The sequence below is a fragment of the Chiloscyllium punctatum genome, chromosome 8, assembly GCF_047496795.1.
Source record: "Chiloscyllium punctatum isolate Juve2018m chromosome 8, sChiPun1.3, whole genome shotgun sequence".
NCBI lineage: Eukaryota > Metazoa > Chordata > Chondrichthyes > Orectolobiformes > Hemiscylliidae > Chiloscyllium > Chiloscyllium punctatum.
Genome location: NC_092746.1, coordinates 11,705,010 through 11,727,082, shown reverse-complemented (window position 1 = coordinate 11,727,082; position 22,073 = coordinate 11,705,010). Strand labels below are relative to the sequence as shown.

The 22,073-nt window shown below is 40.0% G+C and overlaps 1 long non-coding RNA gene across 2 annotated transcripts in view; it reads left to right on the top strand.

Annotated features, from left to right (window-relative positions):
- Positions 1 to 21,549, top strand: part of LOC140480376 (uncharacterized) — a 42,779-nt gene extending 21,230 nt beyond the window's left edge. The window contains exons 3-4 of one of the 2 annotated variants that reach the window (XR_011961282.1): positions 11,961 to 12,154; positions 13,308 to 21,549. This is a non-coding gene — a long non-coding RNA (uncharacterized lncRNA). Of the gene's footprint in view, positions 1 to 11,955; positions 12,155 to 13,307 lie in introns of both variants that reach the window. The other variant, XR_011961281.1, reaches the window with a different exon arrangement.
- Positions 21,550 to 22,073: the final 524 nt, after the last annotated feature.

Below are 22,073 nucleotides of genomic sequence, written 5' to 3'. Positions count from 1 at the left end.
GGACTTATACAGTAACTGGTAGGGCCCTGGGGAGTGTTGCTGAACAAAGACACCTACAGGTGCTGGTGCACAGTTCTATGAAAGTTGAATTGCAGGCAGACAGGATGAAGAAGACATTTGGCACATTGCCTTCATTGGTCAGTGCATTAAGGATAGGAGTTGGGGTGTCAAGTTATGGCTGTACAGGATGTTGATGAGGCCACTTTTAGAATATTGTATTCACTCTGGTTTCCCTGCAACAAGAAATATGTTGTTAAACTTGAAAGGATTTACAAGGAGATTGCGTGAGTTGGAGGTTTGAGCTATAGGGAGAGGCTGAGTAGGGTGGGTCTTTTTTCCCTGCCCTGTCAGAGGCTGAGGGCTGTTCTTATGGATGTTTAAAAAATCATGAGGGCCATTTAAAGGATGAATAGCCAAGGGTATTCTTGTTCCCAGGGCAGAAGAGTCCAAAACTAGAGGGCATTGGTTTAAGGTGAAAGGAGAAAGATATTAAAGGGACCTGAGTGGTAACTTTTCATGCAGAGGGTGATGCGTGTATGGAATGAGCTGCCAGAGAAGGTGGTAGTGGCGGATCCAATTGCAACATGTTGAATGAATGAATAAGCTTTATTGTCACGTACTCAAATGAGTACAGTGAAAAGTGTACAAGTCGCTGCTTATGGCACCATCTTAGGTACAAAGGTCCCTAGTACAGCTTTTTCTTGGAAAAATAGAGAAGGAAACAAAAAGTACAGCATTGTAGATTCAGGAATAAATTATAAAATGGAGAAAAAAATGTACAGAAAGTTTAAAAGGCATGTATTTGGTGCATAAATAGGAAGGTCTTGGAGGGTTATTGAATAAATGCTGGCAAATGGACTAGATCAGTTTTGGATATGTGGTTGGCTCAAACCAGTTGCATTTGTTTCTTTGTTGTATAACTCTATATCTCTATCTTGGGATGGGCTGCCTGCAATATCCATATCTCAAAAGTGAATAAAAAGCATTAAATGTACAATGATATCCCATGATAAAAGATTACACTTAGTTAAGGGTTGAGCAATATCCTACCTGAATGACGGTGGATTTAAAACATTTCTTATGGTGTTATATGATGATTTTCAGAAACCCACAATATATTCACATATAAATAAATTTTACTGTACTTTTCAGGTTTTCCCCTTCACTTGAAGCCTAATTCACTCAATCTCATCATAAAAGGGTACATCACTGCTCACTGGCAGTCCAGATGCTGTGTGATATAACCAGTGAGCCAGCTGGTAAACTGATGTGCCAGACATGTTCAAGGACGTTCTTTTAAATAAGGCACAGCAACACTAATACAAGTTCAGATGTTTGTGGTTTTCATATCAATGTTCAATGAAGATACAGTAACGTGTATCTGAGAGAGTATAACATTTAATCATAGATCTGGAAATCTTTTGGTCAGAGGAGTAATCTCTGGGAAGTCTTTATTTTTGGAACCAATTTTTGTACACAACCTGTGTATTCAGCTAGGGAAGTTAAGGTGGAAGCAGGAATAAAAAAAATGAGTTGTTTAATTCTAAATTGTCCATGTTTCCCCCCAAAAAAGAGAGTGGGTCATTTGTCTCTACCTCATTTTCATATCCAATTAGTTTGAAACAAAAAGGTGGGAGATTTAACTTTACAGAATCTGACAAATCAATCGGAATAATGTTTGTCTTTTTTCACCATTCATCAAGATCATACATCATTATAAACATAGAGAAACGATGGCACAATGTGCTGCAGACACACCCAATTAATTAGAGACCTTGAAAAGGAGCCAGATACAAACAATGTTTAGGATGGACTGAGAGAAAAGTTTACCAACATAAAATAAGAGCTAATGTAATTAGTTAGCAGTTCAATGGCTCAAACAAAAAGGACTGACCGTCACTATTTCTGCCACCTCCAGCACAATGACACCAGCAACTATTGAGAAGACTAGATACAGATAATGCAGCTATTTTGTTGAACAGCTCTGCAAGCACGGTTCTGAGCTGACAGTCCATCTGTAATTTAAATTCTCCAAATTGTTTTCACTCTAGTCTTTCTGTTCTTGGCATGCTTTAGTATGTATAATAGGCCTTGAGGAATAACACTTCATTTTTTGACTGAGAATCTCACGACTGTTGTATAAGATAATGCTTCTGAAGGGATTAATGTTCATGTTACATTGGCTGCACATAATTTCACTGATGCCACACACTCTGTACGGCAAGGTAAGAAGTTTTACTCTAGCTTTCGGAGGGAGCAAATGCATCTGAACTAGTTCCGTAAAGTCTTAATAATTATGCCTGACCAGTTATGTCCAATTGTTATCATGCAATAAAATTTCTTGTTATCTTCTATAGATACTGTACAAGGATGTACCCTATACTGCAATTATAAGATAGGCCCAAAATGTGGCAAAGTCAAAGATGGATTTACATCAAACAACCTTTACTCTGTCCCACATACTAGGAGTTGTGACAAATAGCACAAAATACCACATTTATCTGAAAACATACCACAACTGCCTTCTAGATTTAACTTTGAGTTCAACAATTTTAGTCCATATCTGCTTCACCCATTTTGATTCATATTACTTTGATTAGATTTTTACTCTCTTTATTCTCTAATTTCCTTTGCTTGACTGGCAAATATTAAGTGCTGAAATTTCACAGGCTCTGAATGATATGGATAATAGTAAGTCAGTCGGCGATATAGAGTGAAAATGAAAACAAAAAGCGATTCTTAAGATCAAAAAGTCCAATTTTCTGCATAAGGCTTTAGTGGGTAGATAGGAACCTGGAAAAAACCCTCAAAGAATTGCAGATGCTGGAAATCTGAAACAAATTGCTGGAGAAACTCAGCAGCATTTATCGAGGGAAAGTGGAATTAACTAAATTCTGAGCAAGCATTACTAGACCCGAAATGTCATCTCTGCATTGATCAAATCTCCACATCTGTGATGCTAAAGGAAGTAGTTCTTAGTTCAGTCATGAGGACTATGGTCAGTCAATGGGCACCACCACTGTAAGTCAAGGTCAGCATCCGATCTCAGTCCAGGTGGTTGGCTATAGTCAGCCAGCTACTTGGTACGATGAAGGTTCAGTCTAGGTAGTGGGCGAAAGAAAGTCCTGGGATCTGTTCACTAAATTTGGGGATATCAAGTGTGGGCAATAGTGGTAGTATGCTGGGATGCAGAAGGGACAATCACTAGCAGGGGTCCAAATCAACACATAGGGTAGGAGATGATAGAACAGGGTAGGGCTCAGGATACTTCAGGATGGGGATTCAATGACAGACACCATAGCCTTGGCTTTAATGGAATGATTAGTACATGTCCATGTTGGGCATTACTAAGTAGTAGGCTTAGGTTGTAAACTGAGGAGATGAATTGTTAAAAGCTGGGTCAGGTGGGAACATCCGAGGCTCAAACTCCTTTTAGTTGACAGGGAGTGCAATGCAGAAAGGAATATGAAGGTCGGGAGATAATGGGGCACCTAAAATAACAGATACAGCCAGAATCAAACTCTCTGAGTGACGATTTGTGAAGACTTCTGTCTCCACATGGTTCTCAACTGAATGATGAAAATGAAAAATGTCTGCAGCAAATGTGTCCTCCAATTATTTTTTCTGCTTCACTCTGCAGTGGAAAAAATATCGCGGATGAATGTTGGCTGGTAGCACACCAGAGTAGAGGAGATGACCTGGGGTGTGCAGTGAGAGAGGGACTCACTGAAATCCTTGTAGAGGGTGGAAGAGAGCTTCTTCAAGGAAGGCATCCTTGTAAGAGGATTTGCAGTAGGTTAAAATCTTCAAGGAGAAAGTGAGGACTGCAGTTGCTGGAGATCAGAGCTGAAATGTGTTACTGGAAAAGCACAGCAGGTCAGGCAGCATCCAAGGAACAGGAGAATTGACGTTTCGGGCATAAGCCCCTCTTCCTGAAGAAGCCCGAAATGTCGATTCTCCTGTTCCTTGGATGCTGCCTGACCTGCTGTGCTTTTCCAGCAACACATTTTCAGCTCTGATCTCCAGCCTCTGCAGTCCTCACTTTCTCCTCCAGCACACCAGAGTAGGCGGGTGATCTTATTAATTTTGTTTTTTTTCTCACCTTAACCCTCCTCACTTGCCCAAAAATGATGACTTTTCTCACTTGACTCAGCCCTGCATCAACCTGAAATCTTTCTGGGCAGTGGGTACTGCAGATGCTGGAGATTAGAGTCAAGATCAGAGTGGTGCTGGAAAAGCACTGCAGGTCAGGCAGCATCCGAGGAGCTGGAAAATCGGTGTTTTGAACGAAAGCCCGGAAGTCCTGATGAAGAAGTCAGGATGAAATCTTACCTCAATTTCTGTCTCCACAGGTGCTGGGAGACTTGCTATCAACAACACTTGTTTTTATTTAAGATTTCCGGCTTTCGTTTTGAAACAAGAGCAACCAGAAAAGTTGAGCTGACATCATGATATTGGATTAAATATCTATTGTGCTGCGGTCACTGATCAAGATTTGAAATACATAAAGGGTAGATATCTCATAAAAAACAATCATAGACATGTAAAGTGATAAGGCTGTGGAGACCTCCATTTGCCATCCTATATTACCACGTTAGCCATCAAAAGCCTATAGTCCTGTAGAGACGTACAGCACAGAAACAGACCCTTTGGTCCAAATCGTTCGAGCCGACCAGATATCCTAAATAAATCTAGTCCCATTTACAACCAATTCGTCCATATCCCTCTAAAGCTTTCTTGTGCATAAATCCACCCAGATGACTTTTAAATGTTGTAATTATACCAGCCTCCACCACTTCCTCTGGCAGTTCATTCCATACACACACCACCCGCTGAGTGAAAAAGTTGCCCCCTTAGCTCCCTTTTAGATCTTTTTCCTTTCATCTTAAACCTTTGCTCTCTAGTTTGGACTCCCTCACCACGGGGAAAAGACCTTGGCTATTCAGCCTAACCATGCCCCCACATGATTTAATAAGGTCACACCTCAGCCTCTGACACTGCAGGGAAAATGCCCCAGCCTCTCCCTATTGATCAAACCCTTCAATCCTGACAACATCCTTTTAAATCCCTTTCATGCTTCACAACCATCTACCCTATAGCAGGGAGACTGGAACTGCACGCAGTATTCCAAAAGTGGCTTAACCAATGTCCTGTACAGCTGCAAAATGACCTCCCAACATCTGTATACAATACAGTGACTAATAAAAGCAGGCAAGCATACCAAACGTCTTCTTCATTATGCTATCCACCTGTGACTCCACTTTCAGGGAACGATGGACTTGCGCTCTAAGATCTCTTTGTTTAGACCCCATGATCTTAAGTTGCACCCTGATTTGCCTCTCCAAAATGCTTATTTAAATTAAATTCCATCTGCCACTCCTTGGCCCATTGGCCCATCTGATCAAGATCCCATTGTACTCTGAGATAACCATCTTCGCTGTCCACTACACCTCCAGTTTTGGCTTCATCTGCAAACTTACTAACTATGCCTCCTATGTTCACATTCAAATCATTTATATAAATTATGAAAAGTAGTGGACCCAGCACTGATCCTTGTGGCACATCACAGGTCACAGGCCTCCAGTCTGAAAAACCCTCCAACCGTCCACCACCACCCTCTGTCTTCTACCTTTGAGTCAATTCTGTTTCCAAATGGCTAGTTCACCCTGTATTCCATGAGATCTAACCTTGTGAACTGGTTTCCCATGGGGAACCTTGTCGAACGCCTTAACGTAGTCCAGATAGATCAAGTCTACCGCTCTGCCCTCATCAATCCTCTTTGTTACTTCTTCAAAAAATACAATCAAGTTCATGGGACATGATTTCCCATGCACAAAGCCATGTTGACTATCCCTAATCAGTCCTTGCCTTTTCAAGTACATGTACATCCTGTCCCTCAGGATTCCTTTCAACAACTTGCCCACCACCGATGTCAGGCTTGCTGATCTATAGTTCCCTGGCTTTTCCCTACCATCTTTCTTAAATAGTATCACCACAACAGCTAATCTCCAGTCTTCCAGCACCTTACCTGTAGCTATTATGATACAAATGTCTCAGCAAGCGGCCCATAAATCACTTTCCTAGCTTCCCACAGAGTTCTTGGGTACACCTGATCAGATCAAAGAACAAAGAACAAAGAAAATGTACAGCCCAGGAACAGGTCCTTTGGCCTTCCAAGCCTGAGCCGATCCAAATCCACTGTCTAAACCTATCACCCAATTCCTAAAGATCTGTATCCCACTGCTTCCCACCTACTCATGCATCTATCCAGATGCATCTTAAATGAATCTACCATGCCTGCCTCTACTACATCTGCTGGCAATGCGTTCTAGGCACCTACCACTCTCTGTGTAAAGTACTTTCCGCGTGTATGCCCCTTAAACTTTTCTTCTCTCACCTTGAACGTGTGACCTCTTGTTATTGGATCCATCACCCTGGGAAAAAGTTTATCTCTATCCACCCTGTCTATACCCTTCATGATTTTGTAGACCTCAATCAGGTCCTCCGTCAATGTCCTTTTTTCTAATGAAAACAATCCTAACTTACTCAACATCTCTTCATATCTAGCACCTTCCATACCAGGCAACATCCTCGTAAACCTTCTCTGCACCCTCTCCAAAACATCCACATCCTTTTTGGTAATGTGGTGACCAGAACTGTACACAGTATTCTAAACGTAGCTGACCCAAAGTCTTGCACAATCTTAACAAGACCTGCAGCTCTTATACTCAATACCCCTTCCGAAATCACAGGAAAAGATCACAGGGATTTATTCACTTTTATGCATTTTAAGATATCCAACATCTCCGCCTCTGTAATATGGACATTTTTCAAGATGTCACTATTTATTTCCCCACATTCTTCATCTTCCATGTCCTTTTCCACAGTAAACCCGGATGCAAAATACTCATTTAAGACCTCCCCCATGTCCTGTGGTTCCACACATAGGTGGCCTTTGGGTTTACCCTTTTTTCCTTAATGTATTTATAGAATCTGTTTGGATTCTCATTAACCCTATTTGCCAAAGCTATCTCATGTTCCCTTTTTGCCCTATTGATTTCCATCTTAACTCCTGCTGCCTTTGTACTTTTTCAGAGACTCACGTGATCTCTCCTGTCTATATCTGACGTATGCTTTCTTCTTTTTCTTAACCAAAACCTCAATTTCCCTAGTCAACCAGCATCCCCTAGACCAACCCATGCCCTTCTACTTAACAGGAGCACACTGTCTCTGGACTCTCATTTCATTTTTTCCAGCTGTCCCTTTATCTGTGAACATCTGCCCCCAGTCAACTTTTGAAAGTTGTTGCCTAATGCTATCAAAAGTGGCCTTCCTCCAATTTAGACCTTCACCTTTAAGATCTGGTGTATCCTTTCCCATCACTATTTTAAAATAAATAGAATTATGGCCACTGGACTCAAAGTGCTTCCCCCGCTGACACCTCAGTCCCCTACCCTGCCTTATTTCCCGGGAGTAGATTACATTTTGCACCTTCTCTAGTAGGTACATCCACATACTGAATGATAAAATTTTCTTGTACACACTTAAAATTTTCTTGTACACCGTGGGCGGCACGGTGGCACAGTGGTTAGCACTGCTGCCTCACAGCGCCAGAGACCCGGGTTCAATTCCCGCCTCAGGCGACTGACTGTGTGGAGTTTGCACGTTCTCCCCGTGTCTGCGTGGGTTTCCTCCGGGTGCTCCGGTTTCCTCCCACACTCCAAAGATGTGCAGGTCAGGTGAATTGGCCATGCTAAATTGCCCGTAGTGTTAGGTAAGGGGTAGATATAGATGTAGGGGTATGGGTGGGTTACGCTTCGGCGGGGCGGTGTGGACTTGTTGGGCCGAAGGGCCTGTTTCCACACTGTAAGTAATCTAATCTAATCTTAACAAATTCATCTCCATTGAGCCCTTAACATTCTGGGAGTCCCAGTCTATGCCTGGAAAGTTAAAATCGCCTTTGTCAACCACCCTATTATTCTTACAGATAATTGAGATCTGCTTTTAAATTTGTTTCTTCATCTCACGGTGATTATTTGTGGGTCAATAGTACAATCCCAATAAGGTGATCACCCCTTTCTTATTTCTCAGTTCCTCCCAAATAACTTCCCTGGATGGTTTCTCAGAAATATCCTCCTGAAGTACAGCCATTATGCCATCCTATATCAAAAGTGCCACTCCCCCTCCTCTCTTGCCCTCCTTTCTATCCTTCCTGTAGCATTTGTATCCTGGAACATTGAGCTGCCAGTCCTGTCCATCCCTCAGCCACATTTCTGTAATTGCTATGATATCCTAGTCCCATGTTCCCAACCATCCCGAGTACATCTGCCTTCCCTGTTGGACCTCTTGCATTGAAATAAAAGCACTTTAATTTATCAACCCTAACTAACTCTGCCTTTCCTGGCTGTTTGACTCGCATCTATTCTGAACTGTACCAGTCTCAGATGGATTTCTTTCCTCACTATCTCCCTGGGTCCCCCCGCCCCCCCACCACACACACACACACACACACACACACACACACACACACTGTCCTCCTGAGCAGCTCTAGCAAATCACCCTGCCAGTGTATTAGTCTCCTTCAGGTGCAATCCGTCTTTCTTACACAGGTCACTTCTACCCCAGAAGAGATACCATTAATCCAAAAAAGTGAATCCTTCTCCCCTGCACCAGCTCCTCAGCCATGTATTCATCTGTCTATCTTCCTATTCCTATCTGCACTAACTTGTGGCACCAGGAGTAATCCAGATATTACTACCCTCGAGGACCTCCTATTTAAATTCCTGCCTAACTTTCTATATTTTCTCCTCAGAATCTCATTCTTTTCTTATTCTATGTCGTTAGTTCCAATGTCTTCAACAATCTCCTGCTGGTCCCTCTCCTTTTTGAGAATATTCTGCATTCTCTCCAAGACATCCTTGACCCTGGCACCAGAGTGACAGCACACTATTCTAATGTCTCACTGCCGACAGCAGAAATGTCTGTCTCTGCCTCTGACTAGAAAGTCACCCGTCACAATCAATCACTTGGTACCTGGCATATCCCTAATTATATTAGAGCCAGTCTTGGTACTAGAAACCTGGCTGTCAGTTTTATATTCCTCTCAGAGTCCATCACCCCCTACATTTTTCAAAATAGCATATTTGTTTGAGATGGAGATAGCCACAGGAGATTCCTGCACCACCTGTCTCCCTCTCCTACCTTTCCTGGAGGTAACCCATCCACCTGGCTGTATCTTCAGTTTATCTCCTTCCTGCAACTGTCATCCATTACAACCCAGCTCCTGTAAATTCTCATTGCCCCTAGCTGCCACTTCAACTGATCCATTAGGATCCACAAACAAACACACTTTCTGAAGACGTAATCTTCAGTAGCATTGAAAGTCTCCCTAATGTCCCACGTTAGGCAGGAAGAACACATCACTCTAATAAAGGCCATCTTAACAATATACAGACCCAGAAAATAGTACAGCCTTCCTGCTGTAAAAACAGTGCTCCAAGATAAATTAGTATCTATGGCTTTTTAAAAATTTCTAAAGCTTAATCAAGAGATAGATCTCAATAAAAACATACAATCAAAAATGCCCCACTCTAGTCACTATTGTAGAGTTACAAAAAATACAATAAGGTTAAAATTAAAAACGAACAACTTAGCTGCTCTCCTGCTGTGAGTTCCCCACACAGGTTTCTTCAAGGTCTGCTGTGAATTTTGCTGTCTTTTTAATTTTTCTTAGATGAACTCCGATGTCCACACATACTTGAAAGCAAACAGCAGAGGTAGTTAGCTGTGCAGTTACTGCTGGGTCAGACAGTTAGATCAGATGCCAACTGTTATTTAAGAAACTTTATAAAGAAACTGGAATGGCCTAATAGCTAGTGGTGATGTCTTGAACCAGAGGTCTCTGGGTTCAAGTCTCAAAGATTTGTTGGCTGTGAAAACACTTAGTCACTGATGCAGGCAGGCCAGTACGTATCAGTCAAGATTAGAGTGGTGCTGGAAAAGCACAGCAGGTCAGGCAGCATCCGAGGAGCAGAAAAATTGACGTTTTGGGTAAAAGCCCTTCATCAGAAATCCTGTCCCTCGGATGCTGCCTGACCTGCTGTGCTTTACCAGCACCACTCTGATCTTGACTCTAATCTCCAGCATCGGCAGTACCCTCTTCTGCCTAGTACGTATCAGTGCAGATCCCTGCCTGGATAAATGGTGAATATTAGCAGTAGGAAGGACACCTATCTACAAAACAAAAAGTTTTGTTTCATGGGAAGATGATCAATCAAGACCCCATGTTTGTATGGAAAATACAGAAAGAATAACTAATCATTAATGCGCTTGTTGTAAAATATTAAGGACTATTAACAAACGTAACTGTGTGTTTCTATTTTGCTTCAAAGTACCTTACTTTCTCATACTAGCTATGTATAAATAAGATATTTGTAACAATGCAACATTAAACAAATTAGAAATACTATCCCACTTTGAGCAGTGCTCTGTACCTCTGACCTAAAGCAAACGTTTAAGTGGAGAAAATGTTCATGTTGAAATGAAATTACATTCATTTATGCGAGTGACATCCTTCAACTCCCACACAGCAATAAAATTCTAGAAACAAACTCAAACCATAGGTTGTGAAATCAGGCCCTGCTTGCATAGCCTTCTATTAACCTTCCAATTACTTTAAATTGAAGGGAGGTTTGTGTCAAAAAAAAAATACATGTTTAAGATTGTTAGTATTTAGTCATTTCCACTAAAACCACACCTTGCCAGAACTGGGTTATGTGAAAGCTTACCCTGAATTTTTCATTTTGTTCTTGACCTTTAGTTATCTTAACCCATTTTTGAACTTTTCAGTAAAGTCTGTTCTTTCATTATAGCAGTCAACAGCATTTCTTTCTTCCTCAAAATATGTAATTGGTGTGATGTTTTAGGGATCCAACAAGTGTGCATGATTGAAATTCAGACTGAAACAGGGAGGTTAAGGTTAAAAGTAATGCATTGTATGATGGGATCAAATAATCTTTAGGGACCGAGTCATTAAGATTGGAGTCCCTACAGTGTGGAAACAGGCTCTTCGGCCTAACTAGGCCACACTGACCCTCCGAAGAGTAACCCATCCAGACCATTCCCCATATTTGCCCCTGCCTGATACACCTAACTCTATGGGCAATTTAGCATGCCCAATTCACCTGACCTGCACATCTTTGGATTGTGGGAGGAAACCCACACAGACAATGGGAGAATGTGCAAACTCCACACAGACAGTCACCTGAGGTTGGAATCGAACCCAGGTCCCTAGTGCTGTGAGGCAGCAGTGCTAACTGCTGTGCCACCCATTAATGCTGTCATGACAATGATAGAACTGGGCCCAAGTGTGTATGCTTTCAGACATGTTCTCTCCCACCCTCCTTCATGGACACTGATATGTTTACTAACATTTTTTAATGTTCACTTGCCTGATCTGACGACATGGTGACAGCAGTTCATGGAGTCAGGCAGCAGCCAGGAATGCAACCTAATGAAACTGAACATCCACAAGGAGTCCCATCTGAAAGTGAAGAAAACATTGTTAGCATTGTGGGTAATTGGAGAGCTGAAATTGAAATCCTCCTCTTCTGCATTTCATACTTGTTGGTACCAGAAATCCCCTTCCACAGAATCCTCAAATCCATGCAGACTTCGCAACTATGATAGTCTGTTTTTATGATGTTCAAATTGTTCTGAAATTTTGTCCATCCTCATGATAATATTGTAATTCTGATGAAGCTTAGCTTGTGCCAATGGGCCTTTTAATGGCACGAGCTGCATGTTACTTCTTCCTGTACGTTCTGCATGCCCGTTTATGTATGTCTGTACGCTGTAGTCACGTAGCACTTCTTGTTCTTCAAGTGGTTTGGATTGACACTGCAAACATTTTGTTTTTTTACATGGCCCTGATTGCTCTCTGCTTTGCCCATGGAGCTCAGAGGAGTTGGTGATATAGTGGCAGTGTCACTGGGCTAGCTATTCAGAAACCTAGGCTAATGTTCTGAAGACCTGGATTTGAATCCTACCACGGTAGCTGATGGAAATTGGATTACAGAAAGATTTGATGAAAATAAAACGAGTATAATGACAACCGTTGTTGTGAAAACTCAGTTGGTTCACAGATGTCCTTCAGGTAAGGAAACTGCCATGCATACCTTATCTTGTGTACATGTGACTCCAGACCCACAGCTGTGTGGTTGATCCTTCTGGGCAATTAGGGACGAGCAATAAATATTGGCTTAGCCAGTGATACTAACATCCTGCGAATGAGCATTTAAAGAAAAACATCCTGCTGCAGCTTTGCCATGTTGCCTTTTCAGCCCAATGGATTCTGGTGGTCTGTTTCAGCTTCTCCATACACCACGCACCCCCCTCCCTCCAACTGAGGCCAATTACCCAGAAAAGGAATATTGTTTGCTAGCATCATGGTTAAGGGCTAGGAGATTATCCAGGATCTGCAGTGTCAGTTCTTCCAGATTTTGCACAGGGCCTGAAGTGTAGGCTTCTTCAATTATCTGTCACTGAGCTTCAGGGCTAGGGTTTCCTTTTTGCCACAAAGGAAAAGAGATCACTGATAATCCATACATCACTTCTCATCATCACTTATCTTTATTAAGTAGAGATGTTTGTGTGACGTTTGGATCTTCTTTATTTAGCAATTGCAGAAAGAAAACCAAAATGAATCTTGTGTACAGAATGCCATGCCTAGGATCTTGCAGATAGTTGATTTCTTTCAAAAGACAGATTAGGAGCACTGGGTGGAAATTGCATTTTATGTGAGGATGACCAGCCACAACTGGGTATACTAAACCTCGGTTTGCTCTTCCAGAAAAGAATGGAAGAAAGTAAAACTGCAGCTGATATTGCTGAGCTGTGAGAAGTTCAGAAGAGGTGATGACCTAGTAACATTCTTGTCTAGATTTCTAATCCAGACACCCAGGTAATGTTCTGGGACTTGTTTGAATCCTTCATGGCAAATAGTGGCATTTGAATTCAGTAAAAATCTCGAATTAAATGTCAAATGCTGACTACAAATCATTATTGATTGTCAGATAAGAAAAAAATCTGGTTCAATAATGCCCTTTAGGGAAGGAAACTTCCACCCTTACCTGGTCTGGCATACATGTGACTCCAGACCCACAGCGATGTGGTTGCCTCTTTACTGACTCTGGGAATTTAGGGCAGGGAAATAAAAAACTGAATGAAAGAAAGATCCTTTCTCTATCTTTCTATATGCTCAGACTCCAACGTTAATGATCATGAAGTCTTTGTTCTCTATTTTGCAGAGAATCTTCTTTTTGATGGAGAAGTTAACAAAGTAGACTTTGTTTTCTTATCCAACTAAACACACCAGTGACGAATAACACTGCAGCTGAAACTGCAGATAAGTGTGGAAATTCTGCATGGTGAGGGATGCCAAATCACAATGGGAAGGAGAAGGAGACCAAAATTGTAAAGTCACAGCTGCTATCATTTGCAGTGCAACATCCATTAGAGATGGACAGAACCTTGGCAAGTTGTAGGGAGCCCAACTGAAGATAAATGACCTGCCAGCGATACAGGCTAGGTGCAATGGACAGACAAATTGTAAATGCCTAGCAGCTGAACAAGAGCTTAGAGTGGGTCACTCATAATTGAATACAAGTGATGTTTCAGAACTTTCTACAGACATCATGGTGGCCACAATATCTGAAATATCTTAGGTCAGGGAGTTCAAGAAAGGAATCTTTAATAACCTACTTAAGAGGCCTTAGAGCTTAAACACAGATTTGTGAGCATTGAAGCTTCAGGCAGGGTGCAGAGTACTTCCCCTCTATTAGCAGAAAGCAACTGTATGTGACACAAACTTACAACAAAGTGCAATGGCCATCAAGATGAACTTGATAAACTCAGAGAAAAGCTTCACATCTCACAAACAGCTCAGTAAGAGCACGTGCAACAAATGTAAGCCACTGGTGAAAAGCTATCCAGGGAGAAATTTGAATCCAAATTGTGTCAGACCAATATTGAGTATCCAGAGATTATTAATCTGCACAAGTGTTGATGAAGCCTGCAACTGAATCTCATTACCAAATGACACAAGTCCTCCAGTTTTCTTTTGGTGAAGAAGCAGAGGTCCAGGCAACAGAGCTCCTAGAGCATAGGAGCACCTCAGAAAAACATAAAGCCAAGCAAAATTTTAAGATGGAACATATTGAGATTAAGTAATCTAACCAACTGAAAGAAAAAAAATCAAATTCACTGCACAACTATTAGCAGTTACAATATACTATCAAGCCTGATAAGCATTAAGTCCTCAATTCCAAAAGGGAAAGAGAGGGGAACTGAGCATCAGAGATGGAAAAGGAACAGTCTCTTACGGAAATCAAATGTCCACAGCAGCTACTTGACAATGAAACAAAATAAAACAAAGATCTGCAAATTTTGCATTCTGATTACCAGAAAATCAGATAAATGATAAGGAAACACAATTTAAATAAACAAAACTACTTCAGTAAAAGAAGTTGTTGTTATAAGGCCATTAGAGGAAAGTAAACTTGCAAAATTGCAACTATAAAAGAAAGCTTTCGGAAAACTTTTACCCTGTGCAGAAACAGGTATTGTTCTTGACAAACTTACAAAATAAAGAAATGCTTTGAAGATGGAACAAAAATCTCTTTGACTGAAATAATCAAAACTCAAAGATCACTATGAATTGTTGTCTGAGGAAAACATTTCACGAAAATCGAAAAGGGAGCTTTGAATTCTTTGGATCTTCCACATTCTTTGATTGTTTGTGACAGCACTTTCTCCGAAGGTCTGAGGAACCATGTCTTACATAGAGGAGCAGCCTCCAGCTCACGTGTGTGTTAGTGTCCCATTAGTAAGTCTTACCTTGGATCCAGAGATAATATCATCCACTTCGGACCAACCTCAAGTTCTGAAGAGTGCAGGAGGCTGCCTTTACAGTCAGGTCATACTCAGAAGCTGGAACCCCAACCTGACAAACTTTTACACATCTAATGGAGAAACACATAGTGTTTGTCTATTATACCCTTCTCAAAAAAAGCCAAGAATACAGATAATATCCTAGACACCATCATGTCCCAAACTCTGTCCTTGTGTATATCCTGTCCCATTAACAGGACAAACCTACAAGAAGTAGCAGCACTTAGTTAAGTACTCAGGGTGGAGTTGTCCTGTGAATCCTGAACTATTATTCTGGACTTTATGATATCACATGGCTTCAGGAAAATAATTGGGCAAGGAAACCTGATTACCACCTACTACGAACCAAAAAGCATTTGGCGGGAACACTGAAGATGGTAAAGGTACAAAATGTGCTCACAGCGTGGGGGCCTGATATCTATGAAATAACTGGCTCTGTAGCACTATTGCTAGTCAAGTCCAAAATGACATAGCTGTTAGAATGGATTTTTTAAAAAATTGATTCATTCATGAGAAAGTTAGAATTTAGGAAGTCTGTGATAAGTAACTCACCTCTGTCTTCCCAATGCCTGTTAACCATCTACGAGGCACAAATCAAGCTTGGGAGCTATAGACTTGTGAGTCTGACCTCAGTGGTGTGTAAGTTGTTGGAGGTACTTCTGTAAGAAAGGATTTAAAATCATTTGGCGAGACAAGGAATGATTAGGGATAGTCAACATAGTTTTGTGTGAGGGAAATCATATATAACAAACTTGATTGAGTTTTTTGAGGAAGTAACCATAAAGATTGATGAGGGTAGAGTGGTAGACATTGTTTATTTGGACTTTAGTAAAACCTTTGACAAGGTTCGGCATGGTACACCAATTAGCAAAGTTATTCACATGGAATTCAGCTTGAACTTACCAATTGGATACAAAATTAGTTTTATGGTAGGAGGCAGAGGACGATGGTAGAGGGTTGTTTTGTGGACTGGAGGCTTGTGACCAGCAGTGTTCCACAGAGGTCGGTACTGGGTCCACTTTTGTTTGCCATTTACATAAATGATTTGGATAAGAATATAAGAGGCATGTTTAGTAAAGTTTGTGGATGATACCAAAATTGGTGGTGGTGGACAGTGAAGAAGGTTATCTTAAATTTCAAAGAGATTTTGATCAATTGGGTCAATGGGCTTAGGAGTGGCAGATGGAGTTTGATTTCGAGAAATGCGAGGTATTACATTTTGATAAAATAAACAAGAGCAGACTTATAAATTAATGCTAGGGCCATGGGTAGTTTTTTTTTTAAGAACAGAGAGACTTAGGGATTCAGGTACCTATTTGTTTGAAATTTACATCACAGGTAGCCAGAGTAGTTAAGAACACATTTAGCATGCCTGCCCAGACCTTTTAAGAATAGGAGTTGGGATGTCATATTGAGGTCATACAGGACATTGATGAGGCCTCTTTTGGAGTACTGTTTGAAGTTATGAATGCTTCTTTATAAGAAAGACATTATTAAGCTGGAGAGTGTTTAAAAAACATCTACCAGAATGTTGTTGGGAATGGACAGTTTGAGTTATAAAAATGGACTGGATAAGCTGGGATGTTTTTCACGGGAGCCTTAGAGGTTGAGGGGTGAGCTTATAGAGGTTTATAAAATCATAAGGGTTGTAGATAAGGTGAATAGCAAAGGTCTTTTGCCTAAGGTTGGGAGTTCAAACTAGGAGGCATATTTTTAAGACAAGAGGAGAAGGATTTTAGAAGGACATGAGGGGTAACTTCTTTACATAGAGAATGGTTATTGTGTGGAATGACTTGCCAGAATAAGTGGTGGATGCAGATTCAGTTGGAACTTTTAAATGACATTTGAATAAATACATGAATAGGAAAGGCTCAGCATGATATGGGCTGAACATAGACAGGTTGGACTAGTTTAATTTGGGAACCTGGTCGGTATAGATTAAAGTCATAAAGTCCTGGAGATGTACAGCGCAGAAACATACCCTTCAGTCCATTTTGTCCATGCTGACCAGATATCCTAAACTAATCAAGTCCCATTTATCAGCACCTGGCCTATATCCCTTTAAATCCTTGCTATCCATATACCTGTTCAGATGCCTTTTAAATGCTGTAATTGTACCAGCCTCCATGACTTCCTCTGGTAGCTCATTCCATACACGCCCCACGTTCTGCATGAAAATGTTGCTCCATAGATCCCTTTTAAATTTCTCCCCCCTCACCCTAAACCTACGCTGTCTAGTTCTGGACCTCTCCACCGCAGGGAAAAGAACTTGTCTATTTACCCTACCAATGCCCCTCATGATTTTATAAAGCTCTATAATGTCACCCCTCAGACTCTGACACTCCAGTGAAAAGCCCCAGCCTATTCAGCCTCTTCTTATAGCTCAAGCCCTCCAACCCTGGCAACATCCTTGTAAAGTTTTTTCTGAATCTTTCACGTTTCACAACATTCTTCCTACACCGATTGTACACAGTATTCCAAAGGTGGCCTAACCAATGTCTTGTATAGCCGCAACATGACGTTCCAACTCCTGATGAAGAGCTTATGCTTGAAATGTTGACTCTCCTGCTCCTCGGATGCTGCCTGATCATCTGTGCTTTTTCAGCATCACATTTTTTGACTCTGATCTCCAGCATCTTCAGTCCTCGCTTTCTCCTCCCAACTCCTATACTCAATGCTCTGACTCATAAAGGAAAGTATAACAAACGCCTTCTTCATTAGTTGGATTGAAGAGTTTGTTTCCACGCCATATGGCCCTATGACTCTATGAAACATTTATACATTATGAGAGGAAAATACTGATTGGTTAGTAAGTGAATTCTAATTGGTAGAGGTATTGCCATGCGAATGCAAAAGTTTGTGATGACTAAAAGTTAACTGCAGAGCGTTGTTTTAATTTTAAGCCAGAGAGGTTGACTATGATTACTTAAGGCATTGCCTTGAAAAGTGAATTAGGGAATGGTTTATTAGTTTCAGTGTTGGCCTAATGCTAGATGTTAACCTAACCTGCCATTTTGATTTAATTAGCTCTGTCTTCATTCCTGCATAATTGCACTTATTTCAATTTAAAATACTGGTCTTGGATCCACACTTCTCTCCACCAAACTAAATCCACATTTGAAGAATCATTACAATAATAATGGAAAGACATTTCCTTTAAAGTTTGTACTGTTACTGACCTACTAAAATCAACATAATTCAATCATCAATTAACAAATGAAGATTAGTACAAATAAAAATGTAAAATTCACATGAAATTATCGAAAGTATGTCATATATATTTCCAAATACTTTATGATATTTCCTATGACCATGTGCAGAATTTATATTGATTCAAAACTAAACACAGAATAGGAAATAGGAAAAACTAATTTTCTATCTTGACAATGTAACATTATGTCACAATTGTGCAATACACTGCAAATGATGTTTCAAAATTTAAAGTTTAAAGATTTCAACAAAAGCACAGAGTAGAACACCTATTGAAAATTATGGTAATCATGTGAAGGAGTACGACACGTTATATCTCAGACTCTCACCTTAGCTCCTGTAATTGCTGAAAGTTTCTACTTAGGGGTGACGTGAGCCAAGATCACATTTTCACACTGGCAGTTTATTTCTTTTTCCATTATTAGTGAAAATTCACAACCGCGTGGCATTTTACAAATTAAGCCCAAACTTCTGAAACAATTCAGCAAAGCATTTGTCAAAATTAAATGCACAATAATTACTTAGAAAATCAGAAAAGACACTGTCCTGAATCCAGAATTTTTAAATGCCAGATAGTACTTGAGAATGAGGGAAAGGCCAATATATCTTCTTTTTCTGGTATTAATCAAAGCGTTGCTTTTTGGCTGGAAATCATTCCATAATGCAGTAAAAGGACAAAGAATCGAAACTATTCAAATTCAATACAAAGCTAATTTTTGGCCAGAAAGTTGTTCAATTCAGTGCATGGCCAAGAGAGAAAGAAACATTAGAAAGTAGTTAAAATTGATGCTAATGTTAATTTCTAAGTTTAATATTGGTCTACATTAGTAGCATGTGAAGGGAAAAGACATGATTATTTATGATCCTCAGTTAAACCTATCATAGGCACTGAGTTTCACTCAACAGTAAAATCTTTAATCAGCTCCTGCTGTGAAGTCTCAAAGATCATAAGTGGGAATGACTCATAAGTTAAAGAATAAAGAAATATTAATTGCCAGTCAGTAGCAATGAAAGAACTCAATGACCAGTACGTACCTACATTATAATCAGGATGATTAGATGGAAATCTCAGTGTTATTTATTATTGCAGTTAAAGATCTCTAGATCTACCTAATACTGTATTTTTAGTACAGTGTGTTGAACTAAAGAAAAACATATTTTACTAAAGTGGTTTATGACAATTTTAGCCACAGTTTTTCTTTCACTTTGTACACTATGAAATAAAATATGAAATGTCTTCAACTTTATTTGCTTTATGTGCTGAGGGAAGAGATATTCTGAGTCGAGAGGAGGGAGACAGGGATTAGGTACTTACAATTGTCTGTTATCTTTATTGAAAGTAACATTGCCGATATCACAGTAAAATGTTTCAGTGCTGAAAGTAATTGGGAATACACGGAACATTTTTTTTGGACCTTATTAGTAGTGTGATTGTCTGGGGCAGCATTAAACAAATGGGAGCTCATCAGATGGGAGATTGTCCTCTATGAAAATTTCCAGTATGTCAGATAATGAAATCGGAGGGTTTTGATCTTGTGCCACTGCGGTATTGGGATTATTCCAGCAGGCTGCACAAAGGAAAGCAAAGGCATCTGAAGTGTCACTCTACAGCTGTGGCAAAGTTACAGAATTTCCATTTTGTTGATGCTCACAGCACATGTGTGCAACAGAAGGTGATATCAAAGGAGCTGTTCTTCCTCAGTTCTGCACATTATTTTTCACAGTTGTGATGAATCTCTCTGAGCTCCGTGAACCAATAAAACACAGTGCCTGTTTGAGTTGATATATTAATATTTACTGAGGATTTGGAAGGTCAGGGCTAAATGTCAGCAGATGCTGGGGCAGTGCAATGGGGAATAATTAAAAATCTCACAGCAGTTCAGCTTCTAAACATCTTTATTAATCCTTAAAAGCAAGAGCTTCAGGACTCGGTCTTCTGAATCCAGCCAGTCACATGAAAAAGATGAGAAGACACTAGCTGATAAATTTCTGTGTGAAGAGTATTTGTTTCTGACAGTTTCTGACAGCTTCCTGGCCTGCAGTCTGGCAGATGTTAGTTAGCTGGGAAGACTCTGGTGTTTGAATTATCACCAAGCTGTTGGCATCCACACCTGCCTTTCCATCTAAGTCACCCTGACCTGTCTGACAAGCTCACTACCTGATTCATTTACCAAAGTCAGTCTGTGCTGACAGCTGGACTTTAGATAAGTTTCTAGCTTGTTTTTAAAAAAAGTCATAGTTCGCTTTTTTGTTGATTTACCTTCCAGTATCAAATGCTGGCCAACACTACAACCTGCTTAGTGGCTTTCTAACCACTTGCAGTACAATCAATTTCTGTTCAGACCTGATATAAGTAAGTTCTTAGGAAATCCCTGACATAAGCAAATGTTTACTACATTTCAGTTTAATCTTGACTTAGGTAGTGCAGCCTACACTTCAACATGTAGGCCCACTTGAACACCCAGCTGTCTCTCTGTTCAGTTTTATGAACAGCCATTTCTGTGAATGTATAGTAACCTGGATAAGGTAAAGCTACTGTGCAGCTACGCAGCCGAAAGCTTTATTCTGACCTTTTGAAAGGTACATTTCACTGCAAATTGTTTTCAAGCAGCCTCAGGCCACCCTTTTTATTCGACATATAAAAAGCACATTTTTTCTGAAATAATTGCTCTACAACATACTTCATACTTATCCTAATTAGATACAGTTTTGTAGAAAATTGATATATGCAAAATCTAAATAATGTTGACATTCCTGTTCTGTACTAAATTATATCCATCCCAATTTTCTGTGTATAATAGGATTAAGGTATATTTACTTAAGAATATGATTGTGTACTGTGCACTGGAACTAAGTGCAGGTTGTTTGGCTACAAATTATTGGGTTGGGTACTTCCATTAGGGTTACAATTAATACAAAGCAAAAGAAAATGATCAATATGAAAGTAACAAATTGACTGCAATGCTGCCTTGCGTAGATGATTTAGCCTCTTGAAATTTACCTGCAATTAGCAAATATCAATAGTACACATTTATATTTGGAAAATTAATTCTGTCTGTCTCCAGATTACAAACACTTAACTGTTTTGTATGTACTATTTCAGAGTATATTCACTGAAAGCATCAGCAAATACAATGTAATCCAAATGTAAAACAGTTTAATGGATTAAATACTGAAATTGTGAAATCCAAAACAACAGTTTACACATGGTGGTTAAGATTTAACACGAACAATTATCAGAGAATGGTCAAAATTTACAATGATACACACGTGAAATCATCATTTAGCTTGTAAATAGATAAAATGCAGCACTGTATCATATGTCCTCATTAAATGTACATGTAATTGTGCTGAAAAATGGTGACAAATTAATATAAAATGACTTCCAAACCTTTAGACTTCTTTCTCATTGATTACCCATTCCATAATTAGAAAATGTATTGTGGAAATATGTTTTACAGAAAATGAATCACAACTTTTGTCATTGGCATAATTCCCTAATGCTTAAATTGTTCATGAGTTATGCTATTGAGGCCAAATGGATGTATTTTCATATGTTTGAGCACTTGTGGATTTAATACAAAAAAAGTCAAAATACGGAAGTTTGGAAATCTCAAGCTATTGCGATATGATGACATACACTTGTAAAAGGGTATATTTAAACCGCTGCCAATCATTACTACCTCAACTGGATTTGATAGACTGCTCCCATAACTTGTTATAAAGTCTGAAGCAGCAATAATGGGAGTCAGATATACTTTACTTAGCTCCCAGTGAACATTATCATTATATGGTCTTACCTTCAGGCGAAGAACCCACATTATTCTTTCACTAATACTTCTGTGCTACTTTGCCTCTAATATCTCCTGCTGCTGCACAGAGATCCATGATCCATGGCTGTCAGCGACTTCTGA